Genomic DNA, 12,138 nt, shown 5'->3' on the forward strand with positions numbered 1-12,138 from the left:
TTTTTGAGAAAGTGAACGCAAATTTTAACAGTCTGACAGATAAATACAAGCGTTGAGTATTGAGTATTTGTCAACAATATATGAAACTGTTTATTCTCATATTTTATTAAACTCATTAATCTCTCACATACAGAGCAGTCCTGGAAATTGCAATTATATGGGATAAAGGTGGACATTAGCATTTTAGCAGGACAACCCTAACATACAGCCAGAGCAACCCTGAAATCCTGTAGCTCAAAAACTATTTAGGCGGACCAGTCAAAGTCCTGTGCTAAATCCAATTGATAATTTGTGGGTTGAAAACTGCTGCTGACAAACGTGAAAACACAGTTTAAAGAAAACATGTTTAGTTTCTCTATTTTTAACCAGGACTCAAGCTCTAATGTGGATCAGTAGAATGCAATAATGCAATTTATAGGTTGAGTTTCCAAACTACTCTTGAGCTGTGGCCTCATTTGGATGGTGGGCACCTGTGGAGGCCAAACCAAGGTCTCATTAGCAGTAAGTACTGCCCCATGCTCACCCAAAGGCACTCTAATCCCCACCCACTCCTCCTGAACTACTCTGACCTTCCTCAGGAACCCTCTATCCCAGAGACGCTCTGAGTTTTTCTCATCTCCCACATCTGAACCTGGGGAAAACCTTGAAGGTATGGTAGTGCTCTAAAATGAGTTGGGGGGAGGAGGGGGTTACGGGATCAATGGTGTTCTCCTGGTTGACAAACCCCAGACAAAAAGGGCCTTCTCTCGCTGAGACAGGTGGGCCAGCCCACACACACCTGGAAGGCCAGGGCAATCATAAGAGGGCTCTCAGCACTTCAAAGCCACTCTGCCACCTGGGCTCATCACTGGGAATAAGAGGAGGCGTGTCACATGCTCACATTCACATACACACCAAAGAGGGTTAAATTTTAAGTCTCAACAACTCAGCTCCCACTCATCTCTGAGACATAGATGCACCAACACACACACACACACACACACACGCACACACACATTGGCACGAGTGGTTATACGTCTACATGTACAGACCAAACAAACACTTAGCGCCACAATCACATGCACAATCCAATGCGCACGCAGCTTCGCAGTCTGGGAACCTGGGCTGCTGTAGAAGCCGTTTGAAGCCAGCTGTCACAACCTGACAGCCTGTTGTTTTAGAGGCCTTTGGTATGGCTGAGGGGCCGAGGGGAGAAAAACAACACCAGGAATGTGTACAAGTCAGGACCCAACAGTAAATCCTTCGTCCGTTTCCTTTCTCCCAACACCGATGGAGAGATGACCAAGGGAGAGAGCAGGGAGACGTGGGAGTGACTCATAACTCCCAGATGAGCTGCTGATACGATGTTGATCTTTATAACCTTTCTCATATATTTTACCTTTTGTTTTGTTCCTTCCATACACCTTGTTTGAGTTTAATTTTGCTTAGCCGCTTTTATATCTCCCCCTATTCTATAGCTCTAAACTAATGTTTTAATTGCTTCTTATCAAGACAATCAATAAGATTAGGCTCACTCAAAAAAAGTATTGAAAGAAAAACACATGCATTTGTGTTTTTGAATCCAGGAAAATTTCTTCTCATACAGAAAGCTAGCTCAAAATAGAAAATGGAACCATGCAACTATTTTACCCCAAAAGGATCCCACCAACATAAAGGCCTGACAGGACGTATGAGTGCTTCCAAGATGAGATTGTACAGGCACTCTTGAATGTGTTTGTTGCCACTTTATCTTCTTGAAAAGTTGCTCCTGCTGCACCAGAATTTGAATCATGCTGTGACAAAAGTCAAGGCTACGCAGACAAAGGAGGTTCTGAAGCAGAGGAGGCAAGAAAAGTACCACTTAGCACCAGAGCCCCATAGTGTGACATTGAATTACTTTCCAAAACAGAAATTTAATTTGTTTCCAGGAAAACCTTAAATCTGACTTCAAGTCTACTGTAATATCATAGTTATGTTCAAAAACGTTTGTTGTTGTTTTCCATCATTATTCTGCTTATCAGAGATTGGGTTGGCAGGTTCACGATTCCACCAGGGGGATGAGACATCCCTCTCTCCTCCAGCGATGATTTCCATCTCATTCAGGTCTATCCCAACGGGATCCCAGGCAAGAAGCGTTGAGTTCTGAATTTACCCAGGGGTTTCCCCCAGAGTGACTCGCTTGAAAAAAACCCTCACATTGAAAGGGAACAACCTCAACCAACTCATTTTGATGTGTAGGAGTAGCAGTTTTAAAGCATGATTACAGCTCGTTCTTTTAGTCGTGAGCCATATGGCATGACCAGAGGCAAGGGTCACATATCAGATGGAATGCTAAATCTAAGACTTGGCTTTTTGTCTCAGTTCAGAACAGAGAAATTCCCTCATTTCTGTAACTGAGGCCTCAAGCGGACATTGAGGTTGAGACTGAGCCATGCCCATTTTTTTCTGTTTCAGCAGCGCAGCCTCAGACTGAGAGGAATTGACTTTCATTTGAACCACTTAACACTTGGATAAGAAAAGCTTCAGTGCACATTCACAGCCGGGAGGTGAATAAGCAAAACACATTGTCTGCAAAAAGCATAGATGAGACCCCACATTTCCCCAACCAGACATCCTCATTTCTTAAAACTACATTTTATGGCTGATTTTATTTTAGCAGGATGTTTGGGGAACAAAGATTGCCCACTTACAGGGGATTGTTACACATGCGGGACTATGAAGAGATGGATTCCTTGTAAGAGAATATCCCAGGGTGAAGACGTCACACAGGGTGAGTTCTCCAAAACATGTGTACTCTGCCAAATGTGCATTGAACAACTTAAATCCTGACTGAGACAGGTGAACACAAATCCACAATCCAGAAAGGATTAGCCAAGGGAACTGTCCAGGTCATGAACAGGGCAGCACAGAGAAGCAAAATAAATTTAATGTCCATAAGGCAGTTATCAGGATCTTGATCAAGATGTTTTCTGATGAAAATATTGATCACGACAGACAGAACTAGGTTCTGGATACATGCATCTGAAAACAGTTTCTGGCTGAGGTGGTTCTGGTACTGGGTCATATTGTACGCCTCGCTCACAACGTTTTCCCTCCTGTAGGAGAACTGGGAGCAGGCCCAGGACTCACTCGAGGGACAATATTTTCCTTCTTGCCTGGAAATGCGCAGTTACCTTCGTGACCTGATCTCAGACAGTGGGAAGCATCTGCATAAAACAAATTACCTTGTTGCAGAAACCAATTCGTCTGCATTGTCAGTATGTTAATTATTACTCTGTTTTTGTACTGGGGTGCCCATATGTGCTGTGGGAAATTTCTTCTCACACAGAAAGCTGGCTCAAAATAGTCATAGACCTGGTGGTCCAGTTTGCTATACATCAACCCTCCAGCCTCCTCTGTGTGCTTTGAAGTGGTCATGGTTCACGGACCAAGCTGCTACCTCCCTATTTGGATAGACAGGGAAAATCGGAAAGTCACCACAAAACTCTGGGGTTACATTTTATGAGGCTTTCATAAGTTAGACAGCTGCCTGAATATGTTTCTTTTAGAACAAGTGATAGTGCAGACATTCATTGGCTGTATGTGAATTTTCCTGGACTCAATTACTAAATTATGAAAATACTGTAGCACTAAATGCCTAAAAAGTTCATTCAGTGACGTTAGACTGTACAGTTTTAGACTCATATTGTGGTAAATCTAACGTGCAAGTTGTACCCACTTTCAGTATCTCAATGACTAATTAAGTGCCAGTGTATTGACATCATAACAACGAACAAAAGCCAAGTGGAGGTGGGTGGAAGGTCTGAGAGTAATATTGCTGTTTACACAATTAAAGTAATACATCATGGTTAGGTGTGTATGGTGTGTTGTGTGCGTGTGTGGTCTGAGAACACTGGTTTCCTCCTCACCCTGCATGCAAGTACAATGTGAGTGAGTGTTCTGACAATCAACCACCTGAGGCAACATTACTCCCTTTTCTGTTTCTCTGGCATCAGGATAAAACGGGATAACAAGACTTCAGCAGAGACACAGAGTCACTTGACTTTTCAAGAAAACTGTCACGAAAAGAGCTGACAGACTGAAATGGATTTGAAAGTTTGGATTTAAGGTAAATTTAAATAAACATCTGACCAAAGATTTACTTTATCTGTCTTTTGAGTAAGTTCGAAGACAAACAAATTTTTTTTCTGTTAAAATAATCTGTTCAGACCAGGTTGGATGACCTATGCCCCCACAGCGCCATAATATCAAGTCAAACACAATAGATTTCAAATGAGGACTCTTTTTTTCATTGCCGTTTGTCTCTGGAAGCTTTTCTTTGAAGAATCGAGGCAATCATGCAACAAACAGAAGTCTTTGTCTGTCTTAGCTTGCCTTTACTTGTTTTCAGTGGACTCAAACAAAGCAAATGATAGTAGTCAGGAGTCATAGCCTGGGGGTCTATTGTAGCAACTGTGGTTCTATCAGCACAGAGGTGATTCTTTAAGCAGGGTGCACCAAGTATCTCCATGTGCTGAATTAACCGTGAGGATTGTTTTCAATACGGAGAAACATGTAGGTGGCATTTTTACTCTGAGATTTATTAACACAATCAGACACCTATGACAATGATTAACTGCATAATTGGACCAACTGAAATCTATGATTGAATTGATTTTTCTGTAACGTGCCTTGAGATGACATTTGTTATGAATTGGTGCAATAGAAAAACACCAAATTGAATCCAACTGAACTCTTTAGGAAAAAAACAAATAAGTTGGCCATAAAACGGTGCATGGTTTAATGTGGGAAGGATCTATTTTTAAAATCTAAATCAGATGTTGGATCCAGGAGAGATTTTTCTGCAGCGGCAGAGGTTTAAAATGTTCCTGAATTGGTTAAGTTTGTGCTCCAAGTCTAGCCAGATTCCCTCAAGTTGCCAGATTGCTATTAGATGTTGTGTTAATTCACTGCCACTTGCTTATATGCCCATTTTTGCTTATTCCTTCTACGCAAGAATCAGTAACAAGGAAATCACCATGTATTTACACCATGTATTTACTCGGCCCTCTAGAAACTCCACGATCTGCTTCTTCACCAAACAGCTGACCTGAAACTCCTCCAACCTCCAGAAGGATCCTTTGATGGTTCTCTGAGTATAATAACATTTATCTGTTTGCTGTCCAACTTCTACCACTATGAGAAGACCAGTAATACTTTGGACTGCGACAACCTGTGAACTCACACTAGTCCCCCGTCGAACTCATTCACTGTCGGATCCAACACAGTAGCTTCAACTGAATGCCTCCAACTTTCCTCTGTGCTCTCGAATTTTCAATTTTCAAATTTTCAAATTTCAAATTTTCATTGCAGCAATCTGTTCAGTGTCTAATTTCTTGAATCCCGATACCTTTCAATAGCAGCAAAAAACACACAAATGTACAACTCAAGAGTTGCATCAGAGAGAGAGAGAGAAAAAAAAAAAAAGATTACCTACTAACCATAAAAATATTTTGTTCTTATGTAAAATCTAAAAAGCCAAGATGTAGAGCAAAGGGCTAAATGGATCGAAACATGAGAGTTGAGACTTTCTGCAGTTCAATATTTCCTTACCTTCCCAGTTATGTATGAACAGTATGGCTGAGCATCTCACATCAGTGTTTTACTATGCTGGGAGCTCTTGCAAACAGTGACTGTAGAATGGTGCGAGATTTCAACTACATAGGACTGTACAGGATTCCACAATCTGCCAGTTTGTTGTAGGGCTTTATTTCTTCGAATAAAGTTACTGCAGAGGTTTGGGTGGCTGATCAAGAAAAAACCCCATGCATGAGATTTAGCTGAATCTGAAAAACCTTGAAAGCTGATTGTGTTAGTCTATCCCAACAAAAACACCTGCCTTTGCATTAACATCTGTTGCATTCCCAAAGTTCTGAATTGCGACTTGCTGCCAAACTGTAATATCCTGTCTAGGTGGGTGTCTTCCACCCTGCTACTATCTCTGCACAGGATCAGTCAGCGTCAAGATACTTCATGCAGTCTCTAGCAACAGAAATATTTTTCCGTTCAGTGAAACAGTCATAAGCTTTGTTGTCTCTTGCAGAGGTGATAATATATATATGTCTGTTACTTGAACAGCATGGAAATTTGTTCTTTTAAGGTTTTATCTTAATAAATTTTAGCTGGAAGCTCCAATGATCCTTCATCTGGGTTTTCTCTGATTGCTTCCTACTGATGGTGAAACATGTTCTTTGGAGCATCCCACTTCATCTCCCCCAAAACCCCCAATAATCTCTGAAAAAAAAAAGGTCAGACGCAGAGACATGGGAGTCTTATCTATCGTGTTGTTTTTCTTCATTCAGCTTAAAGAATCTCTGGACTGCAGTTCAGCTAAAATATTTTGGTTACTCTCTAAAATGGTGCTTACATTTTTCTGTCATGATGAAGCCCTTAAGCGAAAAGACAAACTCGACCCCACAGACACAAATAGAAATCATTCTCTGTTGAATATTTGTGAAGAAATGTAATTCCCAACCTTCCTTCAGGATGCCAATGTCCTGTCCACAATCTGACCCACATACAAAACGTGTTTATTTACAAAGTGCCGGTAGCCAACTTTTTCATAGCCACATTCTTAACCATGATGTCAAGCCCTCTGCTGGGCCACTGATAATAAACACGTACCACAAGGACATTGCATTCTCCTCTGACAGCTGCTCTCGGTTGTTTATATCCAGCCTGTAAATAAATGCTTACAAGGGGGTCTCCAAATTTCCAGTCGCTATCACAGCCTGACCCCTAAGGCTGAACCCAGTTCCCAGGTGGCTGCAATGGTCTCAGTCATGTGGTATGAGTGCTGGTCTTGGTGGCTGCCCCCTGGCCTCTTTCTGCACGCCCAAGCATCGCTCTGAGCAACCTCGTTCCTTGGGGAACCATGTTAAGCAACCCCCCACCCCCCACTCCTGTCCGTGACTCTCTCACCACCAGGAAGCGGGGGCCTTCTTTTGCACCTCTTGCCTGCAACACTTGACAGCTAATATTTTTCTGCCAAATCCATGTCTGTAATCTGCACTTCCATGTAGAGATCCCGTTACGACCTGTCTTGAGAAGGCCAGCTGTTCAAACAGGGTGATTAATTAAAGGAATTCTGTTTGTAAAACAATCCTCGACCTCTCTCTCCTGCCATCCCAAACGCTCCCTTCCTCCATTCCCTACTTTCTCTTCACCATCACTCATTTTCTCTCTCTTCCCACTAGTCTTCTCCCCTCAGAGTCAGAAAACAGCTCCGGCCAACTTTTGCAAGTGTTAGTCCATTTTAAGACCTCAAAAAGCAGAGTCTGTGGTTTTCCAATGAGTCGAATTCTCCCTGACGGACTGCATATTAGTAAGAAAAACATCCCACATAAAGCTGGTCTTGCTATGCCGTGAGTATAAATGCTTGTTTTATGTAGGACAGTAAAAGTCCAGTGACATTCCAAAGAGGTGCAATAGGGGAGGTTTTCAAGGAGGTGGTACTTTATTGGATTTACCTACTGGCAGGTGAGATCTCTGGTTGCCAATTTTCTGAGTTGGGCACTTTGTCTCTTTCCTCCCTCATTTCAGTCTTCCAATCTTGCTAGGTTCTGTGCTCTTTGCAGGTGCTTGCTATTTTTCAGAACAGACAGATGCTTCAACTCCCATCAGGCCATAGTTAGGTGTGACCTCACGCGTCACACACGGTGTGTGTGGAGCAAAGTGGTCTCATGGGTTATGAGTAGTACCAAAGCAACCTGCTCATGCAATAAAACGTCATTCTCTTGTCTCCTTTTATTTTGTAAATACACACAGTCCTGTGAACAGCTGCCTCATCTCACTATAGTATCCTTAGAACACAAAATGCCTAGCTCCACTGCACAGAAGGCAACCAGTTTAGTCATCATCGTCACACATTGATGAGGCTGCAGTGCTTACAGGACATGCACCACTCTTCTGAAAACATAATGGAAAGCGAGGCAGACAGCTAAACAGCTTGGGCCACACCTAGCACACATGAGACATGTAAACTCGCCGTTCTTCTCCCCTGGAATCCGTCCACAAATCTCAACAGATGTTTCATCACAAGACTCAGAAGAGGTCATAAAACCTGTTGGACCAAAATCCAATGCACACACGACCTTACACATGACTCGCAGTTGGTTCATTCCCTACTAAAACACCAGTTGGGAGATTCTTTTAAACGTTTTGCAATAGGAGTCTGGTGTTTGTCTGCTCCACAACGTTTGATGAAAGAGCTAAGGCCATGCTTCCCGGGCTAGGGTGAATTCATATCTCCAAACTCAGAGGGGATTCTGCTACCTTTCTTAGTATCTTCAACCTTAAACTGAATGTTAATCTAAATCTTATTGACATTTTAATCTGACAATCATGATTAGAATTTTTGTCAGCAGGTGTTTCCTTCACTGGTCCAGATTATTCTAGATGACTCTGAGACAACCATTTTGCAGAATTGCAACGAAATTGTTGCAGATTGTTATCTTTCTCCTTTTTAAGATGACTTAATTGGAAAAAGTCTGCATATAAAAAATCTAACTTCATACATAGTTCATGAAGTTATTTATTAGCCAGTTTCAGGTTAGCAAGTAGAAAGAACCCACTTGGCTCACCTGCTCAGTCTTAACTTGGCAGAGGAAAAGATTCTGGTGGTGAAAAATAAAAAACTTCTGGACAAAGACATCTGCTCAGAACCAGATGAGCATTAAAAGTAAAGTTTCTGGTATGATTCAAACCCAAAATACAAACCACAACCAAGGAATAGTGACAGTTTATTTTTCCAAAAAAGAATGTGCAAGGTGTTTCTCCTCTGGAACTGCTTGCCTGCCAAACTACAGGATTAACAAACTGGTGTGAAACATGGACAAAGAAATGATAATGCTCTGGAAACTAGAAATGGATTTTTACCCGATCAAGGTGGAATTCAAGAACAAACACCACAGGGACATGTAATGCAACAGTGATGGTAACTCCACCTTAGCAGGATGTTTGGGGAACAAAGATTGCCCATTTACTGGTGATTGTTACACATGCGGGACTACGAAGAGATGGATTCCTTGTAAGAGAATATCCCAGGGTAAAGACGTCACACAGGGTGAGTTCTCCAAAACATGTGTACTCTGCCAAATGTGCATTGAACAACTTAAATCCTGACTGAGACAGGTGAACACAAATCCACAATCCAGAAAGGATTAGCCAAGGGAACTGTCCAGGTCATGAACAGGGCAGCACAGAGAAGCAAAATAAATTTTATGTCCATAAGGCAGTTATCAGGATCTTGAGACAGAAGAGGAATTTCAGAGCCAAAGACAGAATCACTCACTGTACAATGAGGAACAGGCAAGAGGTTGTTCAAGTATTTGAATGAATAGGAACAAGGAACGCTCACAGTTTGTGAGACGGAATGATGACAGAAAATCTCTAACTGAGTAATTGAAGATCCAGTGAAGATAGAGGCTTGTGTACAGGTAGAAACAATCAGTAATTGGTGATGGGAAAGGCTGTGAGCAGAACCAGCATAAATATGTCAGCAAGCAACAAATTCACGACATTCATGACTCAGATGTACTTCATTCCGTGTAGGTTTGTGCATACTGGAAGCTGACTCAATGTGGGATCAAACCGGATGTTTGTTGGACATTTTGCAAAGGTCAATTTTTATGGGTGCATAAAAATACAGTAAACTGCTCGGTGGGAAACAATGTTCGCATGAAGCTGTATGTATACGACACTGAGCTGGAAAGATTTAGAGGCGATGCAATGAGTTGCAAGGATGCACTTGAGCCAGACTGGTAATTTGCGCAGCACTGACTGGTGTGCGGTGGCTACTCTGATGGAGGAGAAATGGAGATATGTTTTAGAGAAGAACTTTGTCTTTTTAGTTATTTTCTTTTCTCCTCAGGTTACAGCTTAAAAAATAAGTACTATAGCGCACTCCTTTGAGGCTGTGGTGAAAACTTTAAATATCTGGTCCAAATATGAGAAAAATAGTGAACAGCAAAACATGCAAAGACATTTGCTTAATAGTTGTGCTTTTGACAGCCTTTTGAGATGGGCAAAAGGCGATGTTTTAGGTGCTAGAGTTTACTGTATCTGCTTGACCTTCTCACATGTCTAATTTCAGCAAGGGAGGATGTTTATGCACGTGTTTTGTGCTTTTTTTAAGTTATTACATAGAATCAAAAACATGTCACTTTATCTTTGTGTTCTTGTATTTAACCACAGTTTATTTTATTCTCAGTATCAAGCATTAAGCTAAGTCAGGTTCATAGCAGGCTTCATGCTTTAAGGTTCTTTGACAAGCCTTACAAGACTCTTCTCACTGGCTTGGAAGCTCCCAATAGGGAGCTATAGGGTGGCTCAAACCAGAAATCCCTTCAGTGTGATTTGCATTTGTTTTCTTTCACTGAGCTCCGAGATGGGTGGCATTGTGGTTCTGGACCTCGCTCATTCTTTTTTTCTCCATCTTTCAGATGCCCAGGAGGGAATCGTTAGCCTTCATGCCTGACTAGCATCATGTGGATAAGGTCCAGCTTCATACATGCTGGGATGCCTGTTAGCAGTTTACACTCCACCTTCACTCCCTCACTTCTTCTTCTTCTATCCCTCCCTCTCCCTTTTCCATCTTGTCACCTGGCCAAGACTGTACCATCAAAAAGGAAACTCATCATTCCCAGCGTGTAAAACCGAGCAGCGTAATTACAAACAGGCTTATATGCACAGATTTTGGCATTGTTGATCTCACACCTTTTCCCCACTGGCTTCCTGAACGTTCCCCAAGGATTAGCCGAAGGTTAGCCAAGAGCCAGGCAACATCAAGATCCTTATCTGGAAACCTTGCTCCAAAGAAAAGCCATGATAGAACTGGGTAAAATCAGTTTTTAATAAAGAGGCAGGAAAAAGAAATAAATGTAAAACAGTTGGCTGTAAAACGTAAACTGAAAGGAAAACATCTTGAGCGAGAAGCAGTCTTTTATCCTGGTCAGTCTTGGCTGCACCTGTGATGACAACCCCTTGTGTGTAGCGCAGCGATTGTGTAATCCGAAATGAAAGGAAAGGGAGGGGGGATGTTGGTGGTGTAAGGGGCTACAGAGGGGGAGAAAATTACATAAAGTGTTCCTCCAACCTGTAAATCCATGACAAGAGCCAGAGAGTCACCCTGAAGTCCCCACCCACTGTCCATTTGTGGGGCATTGATGGAAGGGTACAAATCCAGCACACTCCCTCTGAGTTCCAGACCCTGTCTTGCCTTTCAACACCAACATGCAGACACATTCTGTGGGGTATCTTGTTTCTTCTCTTCCATACAAGCTGTTGTTTTAAATCATAATAGTAACCAGACTGTAATCACATTATTGCACACATGGTGATTTTGACAAGTGGTGGGAGTCATGTGCTGAGGCTTTGGCAGTGTTAGCACACCACCCTCCCAGCTGTGAGTTCTGCCCCAGCTCACCCCGACACATGCTCTCTCTCTCTCTCACACACACACACACACACACACGCATATTTATAACTGTATATGTATATGTATGTGTAGCACAGTACCACCAACATTTTTGAACCCCCTCCACGGCAATATGTGGCTCCGTTGTGTTCTGCAGTAACCTTTATGCATTAGTACAGACTAATCTAAATCAGATTTCACTAAATTGTTCTTACATATGTGCCTCGAAACTGCCCTCTCCAGAGAAACAAAAGCAGCAATTGTTTTGTTCAGAAACTGAAAACAGGATTTTTCCTGACAGCGTCTTCTTGTGGTTACTGCAAATAATAATAATAATAAAAAAAAACAACAACATTGGAGCCATTAAGGCATTGCTGGGAAGGACTTAATGTGTTCCAAGTTTGTTCTATATTCAGTTGACTTTTATTTTTAAGGTTTACAGTTCCAAACAGGTTCTCCAAAGTGATTGAGACAGCCCACAGGAGACCTAAAAAAAGTCACATCATGAACAGCTAACAAGAAACAGATTGTCTTGAAATAGCCAGACATTTGTAGCCATTAATTGCCACTATAATGCAAGTGACCCCGGCTAATTAATCAAAGGAAGCCTTTGAAAGAAGAACATGTGCATCTCTGTCAGAGCTGTAGTCTGTGCCTTAGAGTGTGTTGTCTTTGTACTCGAAAGTCAGATTTTTCTAGTCCCC

This window comes from Gambusia affinis, linkage group LG16 (genome assembly GCF_019740435.1).
Source record: "Gambusia affinis linkage group LG16, SWU_Gaff_1.0, whole genome shotgun sequence".
NCBI classification, from domain to species: Eukaryota; Metazoa; Chordata; class Actinopteri; order Cyprinodontiformes; family Poeciliidae; genus Gambusia; species Gambusia affinis.